Source organism: Megascapheus bottae, chromosome 20, assembly GCF_031878675.1.
Source record: "Megascapheus bottae isolate mThoBot1 chromosome 20, mThoBot2.hap1, whole genome shotgun sequence".
Classification (NCBI taxonomy): Eukaryota; Metazoa; Chordata; class Mammalia; order Rodentia; family Geomyidae; genus Megascapheus; species Megascapheus bottae.
Window position 1 is genome coordinate 3,223,003 of NC_143528.1, and position 27,022 is coordinate 3,250,024.

A 27,022-nucleotide genomic window follows, 5' to 3' on the forward strand; every position below is an offset into this window, starting at 1 on the left:
CATGCTAGTTTGAATCTTTGGTTTTAAACTTAGAGACAAGCATGTACAGCTTTGGAAAAGGGAAAAGAGAACTAGATTTTTGCTTCTAGCCAATCAAACACATATGGCAGAAATCTGGCCCGTGATAAACTTTTAATAACTGGGTCAAAATTACTACAAAAGAGTAAACATATTTTTAGTACCAGGGATGGAACTATAAGTCTTGCTCATAAATACTTTACTATTTTTAATAGTTTTAAATTTTATGGTTTGACAGTGTTGTAGTAATATTTTTAAGTGGATTCAGAGAGAATGGGGAAAAAATAACATGGCAGTATGAAAGTGACAGGACTTACAAAACTATCCAGGCTGAAACTCTCCTATTTCAGCCTCTTAAGGTCTAGGATTAAATGCATGTGCCACACACACACAACTCAAAAGAAGTAAAAATTTAAATATAGAAGTTACATTGGTGGTAGGTATGCATGAGTGTGATAAGCTCTTGGTCTCTGGACTGTATAGAAATAAAGCCGAAAACAGCAATTAAAAAAAAACTTAAGCAAAAGAGAAGTTTATTGCAAAGTGTATGTCTCTAATCCAGGCTCCAGGGACAGCTCATATTCCTCACCATAGCCTGGTTCCCATCCATCTCTCTGTTCACCAGGAGAGTTTCAACCCAAGGTGCCCAGACTTCTGCCAGACCAAACCAGCCACCATGCAGCTTCCTTCTGTCCCGGAGCTCTTTCCACATCCAATTCACCAGTCTTCACTTACTTACCTGGGAGTAAGTGGCTTTGGGATTCCTATGGTTATATTATATTCTTTTCTATAAGGCTCTTAATGTCAACTTCTCTTTAAGTCCACACAAAAGCCCTGGCACCAGGCTGCTGTGAGACTCCAGCCACAGGCCCAGGGTCTGAGGCACAGGCCTAGGACCCAGAGCCTGAGGCTCTGGACACAGGGGTCAGGTGACGACCTCACCACTGTCTTCCCCCTAACAGCAATGCACCTTACATGGCGAGTATACAACCTAGGGAGCCAATCTAAATGGTCACTTAAGGGCACCTTTAACCCCATCATTATTTGGGATGTATGCAACTACTGTGAGTGGAACACATCCAGGACTTCTCATATTTTCAATCTCTGTCTTTAACAACCTCCAGACTAAAAATCATCTCCTTCCCCTCTCCCTCTCCATCTCTCTCTCTCCCAGCCCTTCTCCCTCCCCCCTCCACTCTCGTGGTACCCTTGAAAAGTTACACTTTGAGTTCTCTTTCAAGGCCATACTGTCCTAGCTTCCCTCCCCTAACACAGCTACAGCTGTGAGCTTACAGCCCCTCCCTGAGCTTCCTCAACCTCACCTCCAAAGTGGCACAGCTCCTCCCCTTCCCCTGGCCTCCCACCCTCCTACCCTTTAACACCTCCCCCTCCTTATCTCTGCTACAACCCTTCCTTCTCTCTTTCTCTGTCTCTGTCTCTCTCTGTCTCTCTCTCTCTGATGGATCTCCATATTGGAGATCATTTACCATACATTGCCTCCATTCCCCCTGACAGCACTTCATTTGTGCCTTTGAGAGTGAGACACAGGCAGGTTCTCAGGGATCCCCTCTAGGTTCCCTGTTAAAGGCTAGCTGTCCTGGTTGATGGTTCCATAAGCCCAATTCTTTTCTCACTGTCTGCTCCAAGCAGACTCCTTCTGATGACCTTCCTCCCCGTGACTGCCAGCCTGCCTATGTAACTGGCTCAAGGTGGCAGTGGGTGAAAACCTTCAAAGGTAAAACAGTAAGCTAATGGCCCTACTCAAACTCTCTTTAAACAAGCCTCTTCAAGCATATACATTTCTCAACTCCCTTCTCTAGCTACCACATCTTCCCTTCTAACATAAACCGTCCTCTGCTCTGGCTCTTTCATTGATCTAGCACTGATAGTGGCTTGCTGGCTAACACACTGAGCCAGCTTCTCTCTTTCACTGCTCTCTCCTTTTCTCACCCCCAAGTCCCATATTAAAAGCAAACCAGTCCTTTTATCTTTGGGACTCAGGCCATAATCCAATCCTTTTCTCTTTCCTGAGTCCACTCATTTCAGAATATAGATTCTTAATTTCTCCCTTAGGACAATCTCCTCTAGAAGGCTACAGAATAAAAATCCCTCCCTCCAGTCTCTTTTCTATAGGATAGCTCTATCCAATTGCTTTCTCTCTTTAGAAACCAATTTGGCCATGCTCTTCCCCAAATATCTTTACAGGCCTTGGGGACTGACATCTAGGAAAAGACAAAGGGCATATGCCAGGATTTCCTGCAACCTTACCACTCTTCCACCAAGATTACTCCTCTTCACTCTTCTAGGTGTTAAAAGATCAAAGTCATATACTAATGTGCCTCATTATCAAAATTATTTTAAAGGTTTTATGTTCTTGTTATCAATGTTTGCTTAAGGATGAGAATTCTGTTAAATTGTCAGAATTTTTCCTTACATTTTATTTGGTATTGTCTATTTTTCCAACATTGACCATGTGGTCTTATCATATTTGGAAAAATAATATCATTTTGCCATTGGAATTCCAGAAAACTTACATGGCCAGTTTGTCATTTTCTAAACCTAAGCACAACCTTAAATGATTGTGAACAAATGTCTGTGTCTACAAACATATTCAAAATAATGTCATTGTAGTACGAAACCATTAATGTAGTAAGGAGGCTGAGTCTAAGTAACTTCTTGCAGCCATCCAGCCTGCTGCTTGGTGGAGGGAATTCTCCCAGTGCTAAAAAGCCTAGAGATGAGAAAGGCCATTCCTTAAATGAAAATCCCTGGCTCAAAGTGAGCTAGGGCTCTGCTTCAGAGAAATGCAAATACTAAAGCCTTAGGAAAGCTTTGCTTATAGAGAATGCTTTGATTCTGCATTAACTCCCCAAATGACTTGAAACATCAACCTCTGAGTAGCCTCTAAGTACACCTTATATGGAAAGTTGAGGTTTTTCTTTGTGGTTGTTTTATAATGTACTATGTGAAGGTATTTCTTTTTTGTTTTGTTATTTTCCTCATATGGTTTATTCCCTGTTGTCACTCTATATGATTTTGATACCTGGAGTACTGTATTTACGTTTATTTGAATTGGGGAAGGGGATCAACAAAATGGTGAGATAAAGAAGAAAGGGCTAACCAATGTAAGAACAATACACAGATATTCTTATTCTGTGAATAAATCAAGGACCTTTAGTGAAGGGAAGGTACACTAACCCTCACTTGCATTGGGTGACACTTTAATGCCCTTCTCTAGGAACTGGGGAAGGGTAAACTTCCATGATTGATCACTGGGGCCCTGGAGACCTACAGGAATGGTGGGCCCCTGGGTCCCTTGGGACCCTTGCAGGGTCACAGCACAAACCCTGCAAGGCCATCAAATGATCAGGACTCAGAGGATTCCATGTGCACATTAGAACAATGTATATCAAATATATATATATATATGTTTAAAAAATGAGATGCAAGAAAAACAAACTGAGAACCTGGAAAGATCATTTCATTCACCTTTATATACTTAAAAAATAATTTTTATAAAAGAGAAATGTATCCATTACCTGACTATGTGACTGCAACCCCTCTGAACATCATCATTACAATAAAATTTGAATTTAAAAGAAAAATAATAATTTTTATTAGACCCACAGTAATTATACTCAATCCTTTTGCTTTTTCAAAACAACTTTTGAGACCTTATCATTGGAATGGTGATTTTACTTGTACAGTAGGTTCTGTTGAATTGGGGATGCTGGATTGAGATGGTGACATCTTAGTCATGTGGTGAACTGGGTATTGAGTTTAACTCGTATCATCTTTTCTTCATGGTAGAAGGATCCTGCCTCCCAGATGGTGAATGTGCCTGAATTCCTAGAGATAGGGACTGGGACTCAGATGATAAGTTACTGGACCTGTCAGTCCTGTGCCTTAAATTTGGGAGAGTCTCGAGTTTCCCATGACCCTGTCCCCTGATCCTGACACTATTTAGGCCCAGACCAGCTCAGCCACCATCATGCCATGCCTCCTGTCTGTGTCGCCTGGCTTCTGGCTCTCCTCTGATCACCGTGGCTTCCCATGTCAGCTTTCCATTGGGGTAGATCTGGCTTGTTGGTATTGTTTTTTCTGCCCTTTCTTTCCTCTGTGTATTTCATGACTCAGTTTTCTTTCTTTTTTAAAAAAAAAATTGTACTTTATTGTTGGGGTGATGTGTTAGAGGGGTTACAGGTATATTCATCAGGTAGTGGATACATTACATCTCATACATTGATACCCCTTCTCAGGTTTTTGCCCCCCTTTCCCTCCTCTCCCTTCCTCCCAATCATCTTCACTTCCCTATTTCAAATAAACAAATAAATGTGTATACAATATACCAGGTAACTAGGTCAGATACAGTAACCACATAAGATTAACCATAAGGAGGGGGGAGGGAAAAGAAATAACTTCATGGGGAGGATTCTGGGAAGATGGCGGGGATTCAGGATAAGCCTAACTGAGCTTTTACCCAAGATACCAGTTTTAGCCTTCTAGCAGAAAGTTCATAGCTAAAGGGTGATACCAAGTAAGCTGTAGTTACATAGAGATCTCGGTCATAGAGGAAAAAGTCAGGCAGCCTGCTGAAGAAGACAGTTTTGAGCTCACACCAATGTCTGCAGTCTGAGGTTGTACACCCCAACTGGAATAGGAGCTGGGTTTTATGAGGTCTGAGCAAGGAGGCAGAAGTTAATACAAGGGAGGTGGGAACTTCTCAGTTAGCCCCAATGGGATGTTTGTAGCTAGACTTAGGTAAAGTATCCTGCTAGAGTCAGGAAATCTGCACTTATCTTTGGTGGCTTGCCTAGTTATCTCTGTGCACCTGGGAAAGCAAGGTGGGAATCACTCATTCACAGCTCACATTCTTTGTCCTGGAAATATTAATAATACTGCATTATGTATAGTTTCTGCCTTACTGTGCTGGCTTAGTCATTAGTTGACTTTTGTACTTGAACTCTGAACATATAGATATTTGCATCTTTAGAACCTCAGTGTTTTTATGCATTTCCATTGAAAAAAAAATCCTCTATTTTCCTTCTGCACATTTAGTCTTGACCTTCTCCCAAAGTCCAGACCAGTGTTTCCTTGGAGGTCTAGGACTCTCTCAGGTCCAGAGGTATCTTCTTGAAATACCTTCAAGATTTCTAGACTTACTATTCAGAGATGACCCGATATGGAGTTCTTTTCTCTCTAACACCATTCTAGCTGTGCACATACCTAAGCATAAGCTGTCAAAACATATTTGTTCTCCCTGAAATGAACAGTGCGTGGAGAAGAAAATGAACAGTACGTGGAGAAGATCGGCGGAAGATGGCAGTGGTCCAGTGTGTCTTTCTGACCTCCCGCCAAGATTCAAGTTCTGGCAACGGAGGGGACAGTTCTTTACCAAAAATCGATTATAAGTAGGCTTTAGCACCACAGAGATCTCAGTCAGAAAGGAGAAAGGCAAAAAAAAAAAAAAAAAAAAAAAAAAACAACACAAGAAGACAAGGCAGAGTGGTGCTGGCCGTGGAGCAGCCAAGGAGACAAAGCTTCTCTTCTCAATTGGAGCAGACAGCACCTCTCGGAGGCCCAGACCCATGGGCTGCAGACAGAGCCACACAGAGCCTGCACCAGCTCAGAGCCGACACCGGCCATGCACGGACCTGCCAGCTTCAGGGAACCGGAGAATCCAGCAATCTGTGAGTACTTCTGAGGAGAAGTTTCCACTTCTGCTCGCAGAACGGCATTGGGAGGAAGCCCCCTCCCCCATAAGCTGAGAGCAGTGCCATCTTGACTGCTGGCAAAGACCCAGCCAAAGAAACTGGAACCTGAGAGGTATTGCTGACAGCGCCATCTTTCTAACTGGCAAAGGATTTCCCAGAGATTCCTTAGCCGGAAATCTGGCCCCAGCACTGCTGAAGTCTATCCTCCAGTGCCTCCCGCAGACCTGGTAAACAAAGCCGCCCGCGGATCTTTCAGTTTCATTTTCCCAATCAAGCAATCTGATCCGAAAAACCACAAAGCCAAATCACAAGAGAAAAAGACTTTCTGAAGTGTTCGGATCCCGAATCAAGTGGAGACACAAGTTTCCTATCCTGCCCCCACCCCACCCCCCCAAAAAAACCTGAAAAATACCCTTTTGTTGTTGTTGTTCTTTGTATTTTTTCATCCACCCCTTTTCATTTGCATTTTTTAGGTATTCTTATTTTTTCTTTGCCATCTTACCTACACTTTTTTTTAATGTTATATTTTCTTTCTTTCTTTCTTTTTTCTCTCTTTTTTTCCCCTGCATTCATTCTGTCACTGTGGTTGTTCCTAGAAACATAGTGACAGCTCTGAGTAAAGTCTGAATACAGATGATATCTATATGGATACAGTCACCTGCTTTTTAATCTCCTAGTTCTTAACCCTAGTATCTCTTGGGTAACGATTCACAATAGTGAGGAATCTCCCCCCAACTTTTTCTTTTTTTTAATTTTTGTTTTGTTTTGTTTTTTTCTTTTTGTTTTTCTGTTTTTGTTTTGTTTTGTTTTATGTTCTTTGCTGTTGTTTTGTTTTGTTTTCTTTCTTTTTTTAAAAAAATTTTTATCATTGAAATCTCCTATATTTACCTCCCTCTTTTCTCTATATATTCTTATTACTCTTCTTATTTTCATAACTTTTATCTAATTTTTTCTAAACTTTGTATTCAAATATCCTATCTGTCTATAACCTTAGGTGAGCCTTATACTATACCTTATCTTCTACTATAATAAACTTACACTCTTACATTATTCTTTCCTTACCTCCCCTATTGTCTCTCACACTATTTTTCTATTTCTGGTCCTCTGTTCATCCTTCAACTCTTATAATGCATGGATCTGCATTTGATGGTTGTTGAGCAATACTGTATATGTAGGTGTTCAATTATATTCTAGGTCCAGAGGGACTTAAATACAATAGAGACTGGATTGAGGGGCTTATTGTCTTGGTCATAAATAGGTAATCAGTGGTTGTATTAGATTTATCTGTAAGTGCACAAAAAGAAAGAGAGAGTGATAATACCAATCTAAAATTGTGAACATCTACTGACAGAGAACTTCCCAAATATCCAGAAGGGCAGGCCCATCCAGATACAAGAAGCTTTTAGAACTCCAAACAGACTTTACCAGAAAAGGACATAACACTGCCACATTATATTCCGAACTGGATCAATAGAGACCAAATATAGGATCCTAAAAGCAGCCAGGAGGAAGAGAACAATCACCTATAAAGTCAAACCAATCAGAATAACCCCAGATTTCTCAGCAGAGACCATGCAAGCAAGAAGAGATTGGAAGGATATATGTCATGCCCTGAAGTCAAATAACTACCAACCAAGAATACTGAATCCAGCCAAGCTCTCATTCATAACTGAGGGAACAATAAAAACATTCCATTCCAGGGAAAAGCTACAACATTAAATAGCAAAAAAACCAACATTACAGAAAATTCTCAAAGATGTGCTACACATAGAAAACTAACACAAATATAATACAGAGAAAAAATGACACTTAAAATCATGCCATCTAAGTACCACAAGAACTGTCAAGACACAGGCCATAATGAAAGCTTTTAAAAGTCACAGGAACTAATAAATATTTCTCAATCCTATCTCTCAATATCAATGGACTTAACTCTCCAATTAAACGGCATAGACTGTCTAGTTGGATCAAAAAGCAAGATCCATCATTCTGCTGTCTTCAAGAGACACATCTTGCTCAAAAAACAAACAGTTTTTTGAAAGTGAGAGATTGGAATAAACTTTATCAAGTTAATGGCCCTCATAAACAGGCTGGAGTTGCCATCCTCATATCAGATAAAATAGACTTCAAATTAAACTAGTGAGAAAAGACAAAGAAGGTTACTACATACTGATAAAAGTATCTTTCCTACAAGAGGACATAACTGTCCTAAATATCTACACACCTAATCCCAGAGCACTGAACTTCATCAAGCAAACATTACATTCACTGAAACCATACATAGATTGAAACACAGTGATTGTTGGTGACTTTAACACACTACTCTCACCTATGGACAGATCAACCAGGCAAAAACTCAATAGAGAAACCTTAGAATTGAACAACTGCATAGACTAACTATATCTAACAGATATCTGCAGAATATTCCACACAGCAACAACATAATATACGTTTTTTCAGCAGCAAATGGAACATTTTCCAAAATAGACCACATATTAGGGCATAAAACAAACCTGGGCAGATTCAGAAACACTGAAATTATTCCCTGCACTCTCTCAGACCACAAAGGCATCAAATTGGAACTGAACACCAATCTCCACCAACGAAAACCCTTGAACTCATGGAGATTGATCAACACATTTTTGAATCACCAATGGGTCACCGAGGAGATCAGAACAGAAATCCAATAGTTTATGAAATTTAACAAAAAGGAGCACACAAAATACCAGCTCCTTTGGGACACTGCAAAGGCAGTACTCAGAGGAAAATTTATAGCTCTACAATAACAAATTGGAAAAATCGCAAACCAACAATTTAATGTGTCACCTTAAGTGCCTGGAAGAAGAGCAACAAGCCAACCCTAATCCCACTAGAAGGAAGCAAATTATTAAAATCAAAGCAAAATTAAATGAATTGGAGACCCAAAAAACTATAGAAAGAATCAACAAAACAAGGAGTTGGTTCTTTGAAAAAATTAACAAAATTGACAGACCCTTACCAAATCTTACCAAAGAAAGTAAGGGAGTATACCGAAATAAACAAAATCACAGACAAAAATAGTAATATCACAACAGAAATTACCAAGATCCAGAGCATCATGAGGGAATTCTTTTCAAACCTTTATGCCAAGAAATTTGAGAATCTAGAAGAAAGGGATGAATTTCTAGCCATATTAACATACACACACTGAACCAAGAAGACCTAACCCAACTAAGCAGGCCTATTTCAAGCTCTGAAATAGAAATGGCAATAAGAGACCTTCCACCTAAGAAAAGCCCAGGGCCAGATGGATTCACAGCTGAATTCTATAAGGTCTTCAAAGCAGAGCTCACACCAATACTCCCCAACCTCTTCAACAAAATTGAAAACGAAGGCTCTTTTCCAAACTCATTCTACAAAGCCAGTGTAACCTTCATCCCCAAACCAGACAAAGATTCATCAAAGAAAGAGAACTATAGACCCATTTCTTTGATGAATATTGATGCAAAACTTTTCAACAAAATACTGGCCAACCGTCTACAACAACTCATTAAAAAAAATCATACACTATGATCAAACAGGATTCATCACAGGGAGGCAAAGCTGGTTCAACATACGCAAATCAATTAATATAATTCAATACATCAACAGGAGTAAGGACAAAAATCACATGATTGTCTCAATAGATGCAGAAAAGGCATTTGACAAGATCCAACACCGCTTTATGCTAAAAGCTCTGGAGAAACTAGGAATCCATGGAACATTCCTCAGTATAATAAAGGCTGTGTATGACAAACCCACAGCTAGTATTATACTTAATGGTGAAAAGCTAAAGTGATTCCCTCTAAAATCAGGAATGAGACAAGGATGCACACTCTCTCCACTCCTCTTTAACATAGTATTAGAATGACTAGCCAGAGCAATAAGGCAAGAAGCAAGCATAAAGGGGATCCAAATAGGGAAAGAGGAAGTAAAACTCTCCCTCTTCACATATGATATGATTCTGTATTTAAAGAACCCTATAGACTCCCTCCCAAGCTCCTTGAGCTGATTCAAAACTTTAGAAAGGTAGCAGGGTATAAAATTAACCCTCAAAAATCAACTGCCTTCCTCTATGCCAACAGTGAGAGGAATGAGGCAACAATGAGGAAAGCAACTACTTTTGCAATAGCCCTAAAGAAAATAAAGTACCTAGGAATTATCTTAACTAAGAATGTAAAAAACATTTTTGATGAAAATTTCAATAACATGAAAAAAGAAATTAAAGCATAACTGAGGAAATGGAAAAACCCCCCATGCTCCTGGATTGGAAGAATCAACATCGTGAAAATGACAATCTTGCCAAGGGCTATCTACAAATTCAATGCAATACCTATCAATATCCCAATGTCATTCTAAAAAAATAGAAGAGGCAATCCAAAATTTCGTATGGAATAATAAAAGACCCTGTATAGCAAAAATACTTCTTAGCAGAAAGAACAGCGCAGGAGGAATTTCAATACCAAACTTTGGACTCTATTACAGAGCTAAATAATCAAAATAGCTTGGTACTGGCACAAGAATAGGCCTGAAGACCAATGGAATAGAACTGAGGACACAGATATTAAACCACAGACCTATGGCCACCTAATCTTTGACAAGGGAGCCAAAAAAATAGAATGGAAGAAGGACAGCCTCTTCAACAATTGGTGCTGGCAGAACTGGTTAAGCACCTGCAGAAAACTAAAGTTGGATCCTTCTTTGTCACCCTGCACTACAATTAACTCCAAATGGATCAAGACCTGGAGTAAAAGCCGACACACTGAAAACTTTACAAGAAGGAATAGGAGATATACTAGATCTCCTTGGCACAGGTCGGAACTTTCTCAATAAGGACCAAGAAACACAACAAATCAGAGAAATGCTAGATAAGTGGGACTGCATTGAACTGCAGAGCTTCTGTAGGGCAAAGGACATAGCTAGTAAATTAAATAGGAAGCCTACAGAATGGGAGAAGTTCTTCATTAACCATACAATGGACAAAGGCCTCATATCTAAAATATTTCAACAGCTCAAAAAATTGAATCACTCCAAAACTAATCTCCAAAATAACAACCTTCCCATTAAAAGATGGGCCAAAGACTTAAAGAGAGTCTTCTCTGAAGAAGAAATAAAAATGGCCTATAGACACGTGAAGAAATGCTCAACATCTCTGGTCATAAAAGAAATGCAAATCAAACCAACTCTAAGATTCCACCTCACTCCAGTCAGAATGGCCAGGATCAAGAAAACTAATAACAACAGATGCTGGAGGGGATGTGGCCAGAAGGGATCACTACTGCACTGGTGGTGGGATTGCAAACTCATTCAACCACTATGGAAAGCAGTATGGCAGTTCCTCAAAAGACTATACATAGAGCTCTCCAATGACCCAGTAATTCCACTACTTGGCATTTACCCAATCATCCAGAAACAAGGGCATATTAAATCCACTAGCACAATGGTGTTTATTGCAGCACTATTTACCATAGCAAAGATATGGAACCAACCCAGATGTCCCTCAGTTGATGAGTGGATCAACAAGATGTGGTATTTATACACAATGGAATTCTATGCTGCTGACAGAAAGAACAACATCGCCCCATTTGTAAGGAAATGGAAACACTTAGAAAAAATCATATTAAATGTAGTAAGCCAGACTCAAAGGAACATAAGCTCAATGGTTTCCCTCATTTTTCATAATCAGTAGAAACCTTGGGCTCTCCTAGCAGAGATTTGCAATAGAGCAAAACCTAGATACGTAAGGCCATACAGTATGATGGTAAATGAAAGGATCTCTAGGATATAAAAACAAAAGCCATATAATGAGTGATTGTTGTCCTTAATGTACTATGTTATCTCTCATGTCTTTTGCTGTCCCTTGGTTATCTCATATTGTTACAGTATCTCACTTTGTTATCTGATATATTGGATATATTTGTATTCGGTCTGATATCCTATGTCACATTCTATCTAGTTAGGTTGTTACTGATTTTTGCATTTCCTTTGTTCCTTCAGATCATAAACTCCTTAACGGCAAAATCACATCCACCCAAGTTTGTATTCTGCTTCATCCTCCAGTCTAAGAAATGCTTGTTGGATGAACTATTCCTCAGTCATAATGTGAATCTTATGTTCCTACAACTAGGGTCTTGATATTAGGTAGACCTTTGTGATAGACTATGATATACCCTTCAGGCTGAAAATGACCCTGGAGTGGGGAACATAGGATCACACCTTGTGGCCAGAACACTTCTCATTTGCCAAGAGAAACTTAGTTGAATAGCTATGCTCACCACTTCCATCTTGACCTCAGGACTGGCAGTTTCAGTCCTGATTTCCATAATCAGCTTTCCCATGAATCAAAGTAGTGCCAGTGTACAAGCGTTTCATTCTTTTAGACTAACTATCTTGGCCTTTTGCAAACTGACAATATTTATGAAATGAAGACAATTAAAAAGTTTAGGATATCACGTTTGCCAGTAACATTAAAGTTGCTTAGTTTCAGTTTCTAAATTGATGATCGCTAAATTTTAATAGCCAAAAGCCATCAACCAAACAGTGCTGAGAGTTCTTGCCATCTTCTTAATTACATCTTTGTTCCTTTGGTGATGCAGACTTCCTTATCTCCCCTTGATCTGCTGTTTGGACATTCACCTATGGTTTTGTTTCTTAACTTCTTTTTAATATTATCTTTGACATTTATTGCCCATTTAGTGCACTTAAAAATAGCAGATTAACTATTCAAAGTTAGTATAAAATAAGAAGTTATAAAAAGAAAATGACATAACTGTATAAAAATAAAAATAAAGTGATAATAAAATTAAAAGATAATAAAAATCTATACTCATGAAAATTATAACAGGAAAAATGTTTTTGCCAGTCCTGGGCTTGAGCTCAGAGCCTGAGCACTATCCTTCGATTTTTCTCAAGTCTAGAGCTCTACCACTTGAGCCTCAGCAACACTTCCAAGGAATCGAACCAGGTTTTCGTGCATGCTAGGCAAGCACTTAAACACTAGGCCAAACACCCGGCCCTAACATGAAAATTTTAAGCTGAAAACATAATCGCATGGTGAGAATCATACATAGCAACAGCTGTTTTTTTTTCTGTTGAGCCTTAAATAAGTACCTAGTATATGTGGAGGACCACAATTATGTTTCATCATAGTGCTCTGTGCATGCTGTCTTTCCAGTAATTAGGCAATGGACCTACAGCTAACAACAATGACATCAAAGCCAAATGCTATTGTCATGCTGTGCGTAAGTCATAAAACCATTATTGCAATAGACAAAATCTGATTTAAAGCTATCATTCCCAGGCACTGGAGGAAAGACAGACTTTCCTTCAGTAGCTATTCTTTATTTTTCTAGCTTTAGGTTTTTTATTGGTCCATCTTATATTATAATCTGTCCTCTTCTACTGTGCTTCCTGCCTGGATGGTCTTATTCAAATACTTCAGCTTTCTCTAGGCTGTTAACTAACAATGTCAGATATCTTCTTCTTGTACAGGAATCCAGTCACAGGAAATCAGAGAAGGCACATTTTTAGAATTAGAATTTATTGAAGAGCCAGCTACTGTAAATGGACTACTGTCTCAAAGACAGTATCAGAGCATTCTCTGTAACAAAGCTTTCCTAGGGCTAAACAACAAGACATCTGCAATTCAATGAATGGCATCTCTCCTCTAGGGGATGGTAGAAATCCCCCTCCACCCAGCAAGGCACCAGGTTGGCTGTTTGGGCAAGGCAGATTGCCCAGACTCAGTTATCTTACTTCATTCTGACTGCCTGACCAACTCTCTGCTTGACATCTTCATTTGGCTGCTCTGTATAAGTTACATATACAATATCTTAGCACAGAAGCTTTTACTAGGTGCCTTCCAGTAAGGCAGGGAAAATATTAATCTACATTTAGTAACCATGACTAGTTGAAGGTCTTGAGCAGAAGGCCCACTGCCTTCAAGCAGAGTATATTTTAAGCAAAATACTGGTTGTGGGCTTCAAGACAGAAGCATCATTTCAATCAAACCTAATAAGAACTATGAATACCATACGAGGAAATTAATAATACAACTGAAGATGATGCAAATATTTTTAAAAGAATAGGTAAGCAGCCTTGTGCAATGTTATTAAGAATTTTAGGACACAGAAGAGTGTAAAGCAAATCTTCTGCCTGCAAGAGCCATTCAATCCACAATTATGCTTTTTATCTTTTACCATTCCATAATGGGATATGATACTGAGAGCAGAAAAAGAGCCTGCCTAGATAATCAGGCCCAGTAAAGGTTCTCTAACCCTTCAACATAGCCTTGAGCAGTTGCAATTGTGGACCTCTGGATATCACATCATGGATGGTCCATTTCATGGTCCAGGAAGACTTGGAAGTAAATAATGGACTGATGGATCTTGCTGTTGTTCTCTGGAATGGGCAGCCAGTCACAAGGGATCAGCAATGTGAGCTGACCAGATTTAGGAAGTGATACTGCACACAGGCTGTGCAGTGATGGGGAAAGTCACATACCCCCCACCTAGAGATGCCTTAGCAACCCTACACTGGGGTCCACATTTGGTGCTCTTCTTTGGGACCTCTCTCACCTAGCAGAATCTCTGCTTTTTCTTCCATGAATCCTTGATATTTTCTTACTTTAAGTCTTATGGACTCATTCTGTGAGGCCATACACAAAGGACTTGGTTCAGGTGAGTGTAAATCATGTGACTACCAGTATTAAAGACAACAATGACAAGCTTGCTTGTCCAATCTCCCACCACATGATCTAAATCAAATGTGAGTCTTTTAGAGAAGAAACAATGCCTAAGGACATTTCAAGGAATGAGTAGAGAACTGTCGGCTGTCTGGGGCACCCTCTAGTGAAAGTATTATCTGTCAGATTTACTGGATTCCTGAGATCCCAATGCCCTGAAGTCCATTCCTTTTTTTCTTTTTTTATTTAATTAATTCATTTATTGCCAGTCCTGGGCCTCGAGTTCAGGGCCTCTGTCCTTGGCCTTTCTCAAGGCTAGAACTCTATCCCTGAAGCCACAGCACCATTTCCGGCGGTTTTTCTATGTATGTGGTACTGAGAAATCGAACCCTGGTCTTGGAGCATGCTAGGAAAGCACTCTACTACTAGACCAAACTCCCAGCCCCAAACTCCTTTTTTTTTGCCAGTCCTGGGCTTAGGCTCAGGGCCTGAGCACTGTCCCTGGATTTTCTCAAGGCGAGGGCTCTACAACTTGAGCCACAGAAGCACTTCTGGTTTTTTTGCTACGTATGTGGTACCGAGGAATCGAACCGGGCTAGGCAAGCACTCTACCACTAGGCCAAAGTCCCAGCCCCAAACTTCTTTTTTTTTTAATATATATTTTTTTATCCCACTGGTGGAGGGCGCCCTCCCTCATGCATTTAAAATCCAGAGAGAAAAGGCTCAGCTCAGTCCAGGATTTCTGGGCCAGAGCCAAGCCATGAATCTCCAAAGCATAAGATGAGCAACTCTTCCTTTCTTTTTTAACAAAGAAAATCAAATTTATTGAACACTCAGGGTTAGTTTCTCTTCTTGCCCTGTTTGTCACGTTGGCTGGTACAAAGACTGGAGCTGTTGCATGGTATAGGGTAGAGGAGATCTTGTTGATGTAGTAGAGACCAACCATGGAGAAGGTAAAGCAAGAGGTGATGCAGACTCGGTGAATGGGGCCAGATGCAAAAAGCGCCAACAGGAGGCAGAGGAGAATCTCGGGGAAGATTTTTGCTTGGAATCCTTTACCAAGGACCAGATTCTCCAGATCGTTGAAGGCAGTGAGAGAGAAGACGAGCCCCTCAGTGGAGGCCAGCTGGCGGCTGTACATGTGCATCCCAGCGAAAAGCAGGGACAGCAGCGAAGATAGCGCCAGGGAGGTTTCCGTACCCACCTCCATCATTCCCCGGCTATGGGTCCAATCCGCGCCTTGGGTCAAGAAGAGTCGAACTGGGCGCAGTTGGCTCAACACTTCCTTCCCTTCTTTCTTTTTTAATCTCCCGCATCTTTTCTCAAACTTCTCTATCTCTCCTGAGAGGAAAAACAAACCAACACATTCTATGGGCATGAGATAAAATCATTATGCACCAGTTCTTTCTGATCCTTCTATTGTTTCTCTGACTAATATTTATGTTAAATCTTGATCTCTGCCATTGCTATTGGAAATAAAACCTTCTACTGAAGATATTAGAAAATATCTTAACGTCAGAATTTCTTACTAGAATGAAACTTTTAAATGCATGTTTCTTTTTTTTTGGGGGGGGGTGGAGGACTCATGGCGCTTGAACTTGGCCTAAGCACTGGCCCTGAGCTCTTCAGCTGAAGGCTACCACCCTACTCTTGAGCCAAGCTCCACTTCTCTAAGGTCGTTTTGTGCCTGAGCTGGCTTTGAACCTTGATCCTTAGATCTCAGACACGTGCCTAGCTAGGATTATAGGCATAAGCCACATCACTCTGCTTTAAAATACATGTTTCTGTGTCCAAAAATGTTACACAGTTAAGACACACAGGTTTCAGTGTCTTCTTGATAGATTCCATATAAGATTAGTTGGAAAGTTGTTATTCTCAATAATCCTCATGGAATAAATAGATTCCCAGACTCAGACAACCCCCCCCAAAAATAAAGCACTATTAAAATGTAAATGGCATCCAAATTTGTGTAGCATATTTGAACAAAACTGAGGATACAGCAAATGCAGAAGGTATGAGGTAAGATTCATTTAAAAAAAACAGTAATTAGAATGTGGGAAGAGGTAAAGGGGTTATAAATTAGATGTTTTTGCAAAAGAAAAGATTTATAAGGATAAAAAACTTTGGGTAAATAAAATTTAGGTAAATATATTTGCCCAAAGATAGATGATAAAAGCCCAATGTTGTCTTTATGGATTTATTCTTAAAAACTTCGCAGAACTCACACCTATAATCCTAGCTACTCAGGAGGCTGAGATCTGAGGATTGTGGCTCAAAGCCAGCCTGGACACTAAAGACCTTTAGACTCTTATCTCCAATTAACCTCTAGAAAACCAGAAGTGGCTCAAGGGGTAGGGCAGTAGCCTTTAGCTGAAGAGCTTGGAGACAATGCCCAAGCCCTGAAATAGGGTCCTACTTAAGTCTTTTGAATATGGCTGGATTTCTCCCTTTAGACCTCTAGCATGACATTTTCTTTGTTGCTTCCTTACAGCCTGGTCTTTTGAAAGGTTCCCTTTTGTGTTATCATGGACAGGCCTCTGTATAGCCAGAAAAAAAAAAGAATACTTTTACCCTCCTTACAGGAGTTTGTATTGTTGCTATAGCTACAAATGGTACTTTTACGAGCATAATAAAAATTCCGAAAAGACATTAGTGTTTTCTGGGGCAGAAAATAACAATTGAGAACTCTGGTGAAGATTGGTATGGTAGAAGAGCAGTGTCAGCTCAAACTGGTAGAAGCTGTCTACAGTTTAGACAGGTCTTTCTCCCTTGGAGTGCCACCTAAGTAACAGGAACAGGTTGGGACAGGGGACATCCTGTCTAACCTCCTACAGAAGAAAGTATATTTGAGGATGCTTCAACAGGGTTCTCTTCTTCCTATAGATGAGTTACTTCCTCTATTCTGTTATACTCTGCTGCAATGCATTCTCCAGAATTGGTAACAATTAGACACACAGATGTTTTAGAGAGAGAGAGGAAAGAGAGTGATTCTATTCTGTAGCTTTGTATGTTCTATATATCAGCTCAAGGATCAGAGAAGGTGACCAGATGAGAAGCTAAACTTCAACAACACTATTAAGGAATGGCATTTGCTTTTGTAGATCTTAAAAATGTAGAGCCCTAACCACAGTGAAGCCATTTTGACTAGTCACCAGGTTACAAACATCAGAGCCCCACACATAAGAGAGCATTGTAACCTTTACTGTTTAAACGTGTCGGTAAGATCATGGTTTGAACCAATCATGTGGTAACTCAGCTGGAAACCCCCAAGACCTGACTTTGTATAAAAACCCTGCCGACAGGAGGGTCGGGGCTCTCTCAACTCAGACCCGATGGGCCGGTGTCTAGGCTCAAGCTTGTAATAAAGACTCTTATGCTTTTACATCAGTTTCGGCTCCTGGGTGGTCTTTGGGGATCCCAACTTTGGGGCACAACAAAGACATCCAGATTAAGATGTCTGACCTCAAGGGAGTACTTTTACTTGATTTTGAAGATCTGAAGTCATCTGTGTTCAGTTCTTCATTTCCCTCTTGCAAGATCTGGACCTGCAGAAGGAATGCCATATGTAAGTATCTAGCCTACTCAAAGCCCTCAAGATGGTTGCAGCTTTCTTATGTCCCAAACAGCCACAATGTACAGTCCTTTGGCTTCTAGCACCAACCATATTGCTTATCTCATTCATCTTAGAGGACTCTATCCCTTCTGTCACTAATAAAGTGGCTCATGTTTTGTTTCTATAGAGATGGTCTGGTCTGAATGTTTAATATTCCACAAAGACCATTCATTGAATCCTCTCGTGCTGAAGAATTAATCTCCTCTCTTTGCTTTACCAATCTAATTCTCCAGACAGACTTTTGCAGTTCTATGTTCTGCCATGGGGAGAAGTGTCACTCACCTTTGTGATTGTGATTAAAGTCCAGACTATCAGTTTTATCTTGTTTTTCAACAAATCCACTCCAGTTGGGGAGAGCTTCTTAATTCTATTCTACAGGGCCAAACAAAAAAAAATGAAAATTTCCAGTTTGCCTGTGTGTTTGTTTGTTGTGTAATTGTATGCTGTAATATGACTTAAATAGTCCATCCAGGAGTCCTTGTGGGGGGAAAACCCTGTGGTCATGGACTTTCTCAAAAGACAAAAAAACAAGGCTGTTACCATGAAAGGGACACCATGCTTCCTAAAGTGGCTAACTCCACAGTGTCTATTGTTGTCATAAAATACCAGACACAAGGTCTGCCTATCTTTGTAGCTCCCCTTTGGGGAAAATGATAATCACACTATGAATTAATGCACTTGATTTCAGGTGTTTTTTTGGTGCATTGATCTACCAAACATTGGCCAAAGACTTCAATTGCCAATAAAATCCCAAAATAAAAATCCAACTAATTATTATGGTCAATTTTCATTTTAGTTTAATTTTTATGCACACTTAAAAATACCTAAAATTTGCTGTGTACCAGTAAATGAATGTACATGTGAACTTCTTCAGGATTTTCTGTTACTTTTCCCAAATAAAAGTTATTATCACTCTTTAAAGATAGTTATATTTCTCAATCAAGGCCAACCAAACATTCAAAACTCAACTCTGACTCAAGTCAAAGGATAAAGCAGGCCATTTTAAATTCAAATAGCAAAGAGTTTCTTGGGGTAATCTATTTTATTCTGGATTCAATTCTCTTACAACAGAACATTTTGACAAGGATGACTGTAATTTAAAAATTTATTTAAGGGGGGGCCGGGAGTTTGGCCTAGTGGTAGAGTGCTTGCCTAGTATGCTCGAAGACCCGGGTTCGATTCCTCCGTACCACATACATAGCAAAAAGCCAGAAGTGGTGCTGAGGCTCAAGTGGTAGAGTGCTAGCCTTGAGAAAGTCCAAGGACAGTGCTCAAACCCTGAGCTCAAGCCCAGGACTGGCAAAAAAAAAAATTATTTAAGGGTTTCCCTAAAGTCAAGATTAATACACTGATAAAACTAGCACACAATTCTCTATGACTATAACAAGGAGAATGAATTAAGGATATAGTTTTGCTCATAATAATATTTATAAACAACTGGCTTGAACAAAATATGATTTATCAAAGTGTGTAAAAGTTAGAATGGTCATTATCAAGATAACTAATCATAACAGACGCCTTGCCAAAGCGAATGCTACACACTGTTGGTGAGTATGTAAACATGTTCAACCACTCTGAAAAGCAGAATGGAGGTTCCTTTAAAAAACTAGAGTTTCCCTATGACCCAGCAATCTCACACCTGGGCATTTATCCAAGTGACCACAAAGTTGCACTAAAGTCACCAGCCCAACCACATTCACTGTAGAACTGTTTGTAAGAATCCACCCCAGTCATCCTAGGAGACCACACAGAGACAGTCATATACAGGACAAGGAGGTTTATAAGGAGACTTATTAGTAGGGTCCATGGGAGAGGAGGCAGCATGGTACCTAGCCCCATCCAGGTGGATCATTGTAGCACCAGGGCTCAAGAGGGAGGTACTCTGTATCCACAGCTAGGTCTGAGTAGAGAGTAGGAGTACCCACCTATCCTGGTAGGAGTTCTAGGACAGGGTGGAGTTCAGGTCTGGGTGGGGGTCATTCTGTTGATGCAGCTAGTAATTACAAGCTTCCCCTGGCAATGTAGTAGCAGGGCTGAGGACCTATGATCGGGGGAATGCTGTTTCTCCTTTTATGTCGAATAATAAGTAGGGGTATGGGCAGAATTAATCAGAGCTACTTCCTACTGCAAAGGGGTCCTGATTTGTCATTCAACTAGGTAGCACCCAAGTATTTGCTTGACCATTTGAAGGGTCCTGGTCTTTTCATTGAGAATATTTAAAATGCAAGGCACAATTAATAAGACAAAAATTGTGGCTAGCAGACCCAAGGGAGAAATAAGCCAGGGAGGGATTGATTTCCAGAAGGGACTATCAAAGGCCTGAGATTGTTTTCTCCATCTTGGATTGGAGACATAGCATGGTACCTGACTCCCATATTCTGGAGGGGAAGGAAGACTTTTCCAGGATCTTAGGAGTCTGAGCAGGAGGTAACAGAAATATTTAAAGGTAAAAGAGCCAATGGGCATTATGTTCTTTTCTGGCTACTTCCAGCAGTCTTGGGACATTGAGGAATCATTGGCACTGGCATCTTTAGGGTCAAGGTCTGTGCTGGGCAGGGCAGGGCAGGGCGGGCAATGTAAGAGAAACCTCTGGCTGCCTGTAGTAACAGAATGGCTTTGATTTGGTCCACATGGTGAAGGCTGGGTGAGGTCTGTTATCCTTGATAAAAAGAAACTTTTGAAAGGGTGAAATCAGGTAAAGGTTGATAAGGTGACACTTAAATGACAAAGAAGAACATACCCAGGCCACAAGCAAGAAAAGCTCCACTTGGTGCATAAGCCCAGTTGTGGCCTATTACAAGGAAGGAGGAATAACTGGGCTGGCACAGGAAGGGAAGGTCTAAGGTTTTCAACTGGGATGGGGAGAGCATTATGGACTGCTTGGGAGTAACCAGTCAGAGGCTAGGACTGGATGGCAGTGGTTACAGGCCCAAAGTGAGACCTTGGTAGATGTCTGGATTATAGACCATGTATGGGAGACCAAGGAAGGTGCCAAGCTTAACAGTCCTGAGTCTAAGATTTACTATAAATACAAATGGCAGATAACAAAGGCACATATGTGTATGTTCCTGTCCAGTTAGAAGGTAGACAGATATGGACATTAGGTGATCTCCCTGCTCCGATTATTTTTGAAAGGGTGAGTGTAAAGTGGCTGTATTTAGGGGGTAACATTATCTCCTCTTCCTCCTCTTCATGGTTCCTCACTGTCAGGATGACCTCATCCTGGAGATCTAAGTGCTCATTGCTGGGATAGCTCATTCCAGTTGGCATTCACAGGATTTTGAACTCAAGGCCTAGGCACTGGCCCTAAGTACTCCTGCTTGAGGCTAATGCTTTACCACTTTGAGTCACAGCACCACTTCCAGCATTTGGCTGCTTACAGATAAGAGTCTCTTGAGCCATGCTTCCAGACTGGCACTTTGCTGGCTAGTTGAGAGATAGAGTTCCAGAGGGATTTTTCTACCAGGGCTGGTTACAAAATGGTAGATGAGCTGCTCAGTGGCTGTAGCATTCAGAGTGACAGGATTACAGGGAGCTTATGCTTTCATATCTTGCCCCTGCCTCTAGGAATTCAGAAATGCCCATTACCTGGGTAAGGGGTATAGGACTCCACTTCCAAGAAGTTTTGGAAATGTACCATGATGACAAAATGGCTCCTCATAATCCTGATTCTCTATTATCCACCACATGGTCCATGCTAGAGAAAACTTAAGATTTAGCCAACAATAAGCAGAATTTAATAATCTCTGTGCTTAACAAGTATTGATAACAAAAACAACAACAATAAACAAAACCTTTTATTTTGTCTCACAGGCAGGCAAGCAGAGAGAAATTCAGAGAGGCAGACAGAGAGAGACAGAGACAGAGACACAGAGAGACACAGAGAGAGAGACACACAGAGAGAGAATTTCATCTGTTGAGCACTCACAGAAGTTATGTATGTCTCATAAAATATTAGGGGTCCAGTGTCCCATGCAGGAGCCAGATGGAATTATTTTTCAGTGAATATTGGGGGCCAAATTTGATTACACGAGGCTTAAGATCAGGCTCAAGATTGAGCATTTTTTCTGAAGAGTTTTAGACTGTCCCTTACCTTTGATAAGCCACCAGCAACTATGAGAGTCCTCAGTAGTGCTCTGTCCAAAAACAAAAAGCAAACAACAACAAAACAACCACCATCACAACAAAAACTAGCACATGGAGTCATCACCTGTAATTACTGAGTCCCTTGTCCTACAAGCCCTATGGCTATGGCCCCTGGAGTAGCGCTTGGAACTGGGCACCAGGATTTTTGTCTATATGACCCAGTGACCTTGCTACAATCCGTATCCAAGCCCCTGGCTAACAGTAAATAGTCACTCACCCTGGTTGGAGATGCAAATTGGCCACTGTTGTGCATGGAAGTAGAGCACTTGGTCAGATGAAAGTTGCTTTGGTGGCCCTGGGACTGGCACAAGGTCCCTGGGAGAGCTCAAACTCACAGGGGAGAAGAGTAGATTCACCAGGGGAGCCTTGTTCCTGGTCAGGGAACCAATGTAAGACTTCAACCCAGCCTTCCCAGGAGGCTACACAGAAACAGCCACAAACAGGAAAATGAAGTTTATGTGGAGGTTTATTAGTGGGGCCACCTGTCCCATATGAGAGGGGGCAATATGGAAACTGTCCCAATCCAGGTGGATCCTTGAAACACTGGGGCTAGAAAGGGAGATACTGAGTTCAAGCCACAGGACTGGCAATAAATTAATTAATTAATTAATTAACTTGCTAAAAAGGAAGATGAAGAAGACTGCCGGAGCCAGCTGGCAACAAGTCAGGATTCCTGATTTAGGGGGTGAGGACTAGAAAAGAAAAAGACAAGAAACTGATGGGGTCGGGAGGTCTACAGCCTAAGCCAGCAGCCCAAGACTGTAGCCTAAGGCTGTAAGCTTAAGACTGCAGCCCCGTTTATTTCTAGGTCCAATCTTAAATACTTTTCTTAAAACCAGGGAACTGCCAGGGGTTACATTCATATGAAACGGTCATCAAGTCTCAGGTGGGTTAAGAAGAAAGTGACAAAGCTATAAATGTTTACAATATGGGTGATGTAGCTCCTATGACAGCTCGTTTCTTTGTGTACTTAGCTCTAATCAATAGTGCAGGTCCAAGGTCAGTGAGGACCCCACACTCGGCTCCCTACAGAAGACGGGATACAATTGAAATGGGTTATTTTGAACTATGAAAATAAAACAATGAAATTCATTGAGATTATTCAGTGTAGGGGATGAAGAAGATAGGGTAAAGATAGAGGGGTGAGATTGATTGGAAAAAAATTATAAACATGTGTGGAAAGGAAACAATGTATAACAAATGTAGTAGACTAATAACAAATGAAGTTGTTATAAACATCAACATGCAGGGGGTTTTTTTGTCGTTGTTGTTGTGCTGCTGTTTTGAAATCCTGAGAATTGAACTTAGGATCTTGAGCTTGCTAAGCAAGCACTGTACCATTGAGCCAAACTGTCAATGATTTGCAGGTTTACTATGGACCCCAGGTTCCATCTTTAGATGAATATCAAGGAGTGTGACTGGTGTGTGCTAGAAGAATAGAGGTTGTTTCAGTAATTTGCCACGGTCCCTCTGAAGTGGCTGTGCAGAAAATTTTATTTTATTTAAAATTTACTTATTTTGCTAAAATCTTTCATTATAACTTCAAACTCTCATTCTCTGGTCCTAGTCTCTCAAGACATTTTATGTTATTTATTTATTTATTTTTTGGTAGGACTAGGGTTTGAAGTCAATTCTTGTTAAACAAGCACCCAGCACTTGAGCCACACACCCATCCCTACATTTTCTCTCATTTCATGTATTTATTTAGATACCAGGTCTCAGGTCTCAACATGTAGCTCTGGTTGGCCTCAATCTTGAGATGCTTTTGCTTCCATCTCCCAAGTGCTGGGATTACAGATATATGCCATCATACTCAGACAAAAAAATCAACTTTAATGAAGTTGACTGTATTAGTTATTTCCTTAAGGGACTATGCCTTTTGATGTGTGTTTACTAAGCTGTTGAACCCAAAAGTACCTACATTTCCTTATGGGGTACCTGTCTCAATTTTATGGTCATAGCAATCTCAAAAGTATGCACACTACAAAATTATTTTAGGTAATTATTTAATGAAATACTTCAAGTACAAAGAATCTTATTGTATTTTTGAAAATGCATTTGTAGAAATATTTCTTCAGAAATATAAAACAAGAAAAATACAAAAAATGCACATTTTTGCTATGCTATTTATAGGAAATAAAATTATTTAAATATTCAAATACTTATGTAACTTTATTCCATTATACTCATGTCTGAAAAGTAGGAAGATGATAAAAGCACCAATTTAACATGAACTTTAGATTTTGACTATTATTAAACTGTTCATTACAAATAGAGGATGCAATTACCTTGTAGGCATATTTTAATTGCTAAATCATGTTGCTCCATTATTTCATCTTTTTAGTCAAAATATAGTCTGAATTTCCCTGTGCTTTGTAACCTCATTAAATACAGATGTTTTGGCATAGTTTTTTAAGAAAAAGTTCCTGAAATAGAAGACACTATTAAGTGAAATAATTACTTTCCTTTAAGACAACACAAAGTAACTTGTTAAATGTATGCCTAAAAGGAGTTAGAATCAAGGAAAGCTAGGATTTGGAGTAAAGAAACTGGAGGGGATGGAAGAAAGACTACAATTTCTGTTTGGTACAAACTAGAGATTATTTTTTAAAAATCTCCAAATGTATTCTTAATAGCATGGAGAAATATGTTTTCACTTCCTCTTTGAAGTTCGTAACTTTCTCTTTTCAAAGTATAGGATTTCTCAATCATTTTAGTCTCTTTCTAAAACCAGTTTTCAAAATCAACACCAGACTTTTTGTGAGTGTTGTCAAAATGCATTTACTTTGTAAAATAGTTTCAAAGACATATCTCACCCAGAGAGCAAGTCTGAAGCCTATTCATATTTCTAGTCAACTGTTAAATCTATATGATACTGTCAAGTGGAAGATGCTTTCTTCAAGTACAGTTTGTACTTTCTGAAGAAATGCAGTTAGATGTCTTATGTACAGTATGGTGCTTTTTCTTTGTTTTGTTAATGGGGATTAAACTCAGGGCCTTGTACTTCCTGGGAAAGTTCTCTACCATTTAAACCATACTCCCAGATAGTATGACACACAACACTACAATACTTTTTAAATGGCACTCTACATCTATTTATTTTGCTAGCCTTGAGTCTTGAACTCAGGGCCTCAGCACTGTCCTTGGGCTTTCTCAAGGCTAGGGCTCTACCATTTGAGCCACCACTTCTGGCTCTTTCTATGTATGTGGTAGTGAGGCATTGGGCCCTGCTCTTTGTGCATGCTAGGCAAGCATTCTACCACTAGGCGAAACTTCTAGCCTCTAAATCATTTTTTATTTTTGAAATAAGGTTTCACTATGTAAACCAAATTATTCTCAGATTCATGGTCCTCCTTCCTCAGCATTCTGATGCTGAGACTACAGATATATGCCATAGAGCCCTGCTTTTTTTTTTTTTATCATTTTGACTAAAATGTCACCAGTGTGAACAGATTCAGCTTCCTAGACAGCAATAAATGATTCCTTCCTCAGCAGATATCCAACATCTACAAATTCTCTATCATCTTTCCAATATAGGCCATCAGCTTCTGCATCTGGCAGGCTCCAGACTGCAGCCTTACGGCTGAAGTTCCCAGAGCACCTTCCAAGGTCATGGGGAGGCTCCCAGCCCTCATTTTGAAACATTTGGGCTATTACTTCACCTGGTAGTAATAAGGATAGAAGTAAGTCTTTTTACTGTCCTATCCCTACTACTCTCTGATTACTCAACCTCAATAGGCTCTGTGTGAGTTGAGAATCTGGGGAGAACTCATTCAATCAAGCATCTATTCCTTTATTCTACATATAAGTATTTTATTAGATTTATAGTTTGCTTATACTTTATATGTTTGTGGCTCATTTTTTATTGGTTTATGTGACTTTAAAATATTGCATTGCTGAGGATTCAATTCAGGACCTTAGACATTTTAGGCAAGCATTCTACCACAGTCCAGTCCAAGCATCCAATACTTTTTAGCACCATTTTTTCCTTTTTCCTTTGTTTTCTTTCTTTTAGGCAGTACTGTGGACTGAATCCAGAATCTCTGGAATCCTAGGCAATCCTTCTATCATTGAACTACATTCTTATTCCTGATTGATCAATACTTTGTCAGCTAAAAGAAACAAAGATCCCTTGTGAAAGAAAATTTTCCAACAAGACATGGTACAATGTGGTATTTAGAAATATGATGCATTAAAAATATTATCTGAATAAGTGCTAATATTTATTAAGAAATGTTATTTTACTATTTTATTATCATTGTATTTATGCTTTCTTTTAAAAAATCATTAAGTTGTTGCTTTTACTTATATGCCAGATATTCATTAACTTTCTAGCATAAAGGAAAAGTACAAATTAGTAAAAACATTCACTTTAGATCATTTAATATATTTCTGATTGCTACTGACAAATGTTTATATATGTGATAAAAGGTCAATTTTAAATACATTTTGTTTTTTTAAGTGAATTACTATATTCTCTATTATGATGTCAAGAAGTTTGTCATCTGTCATTATTAGTAATTAAAATCTTGTCATTTGGTCAGAATACCAAAATTACCTTCCAGATGTAATCAAAAGCATAAGATATCAGAAGTCAGGTAGCATGTATTTTCTTTAAAAATGTTGCAAATAACACAGTAATTAATTGTTTTTAAAAAGACAGGATCATACCCATCCCATTAGCTCAGTTAATCAAATCACAGCTAAAAGTAAATGGCCTGAATATAAATGATAATTATATGTTGCTTACTGAGGAGTGGTAAGAAAGTTAAATACTTAAAGCTTCAAAAGTGAATGATTATTACCTACTCTGGGTAACAGTGCAATGTG

At 39.7% G+C, this 27,022-nt stretch overlaps 1 pseudogene; it reads right to left on the minus strand.

Annotated features, from left to right (window-relative positions):
- Positions 1-3,211: 3,211 nt before the first annotated feature.
- On the minus strand, positions 3,212-15,661 carry LOC150049081 (dolichyl-diphosphooligosaccharide--protein glycosyltransferase subunit KCP2 pseudogene; annotated as a pseudogene).
- Between the last annotated feature and the right edge of the window lie 11,361 nt (positions 15,662-27,022).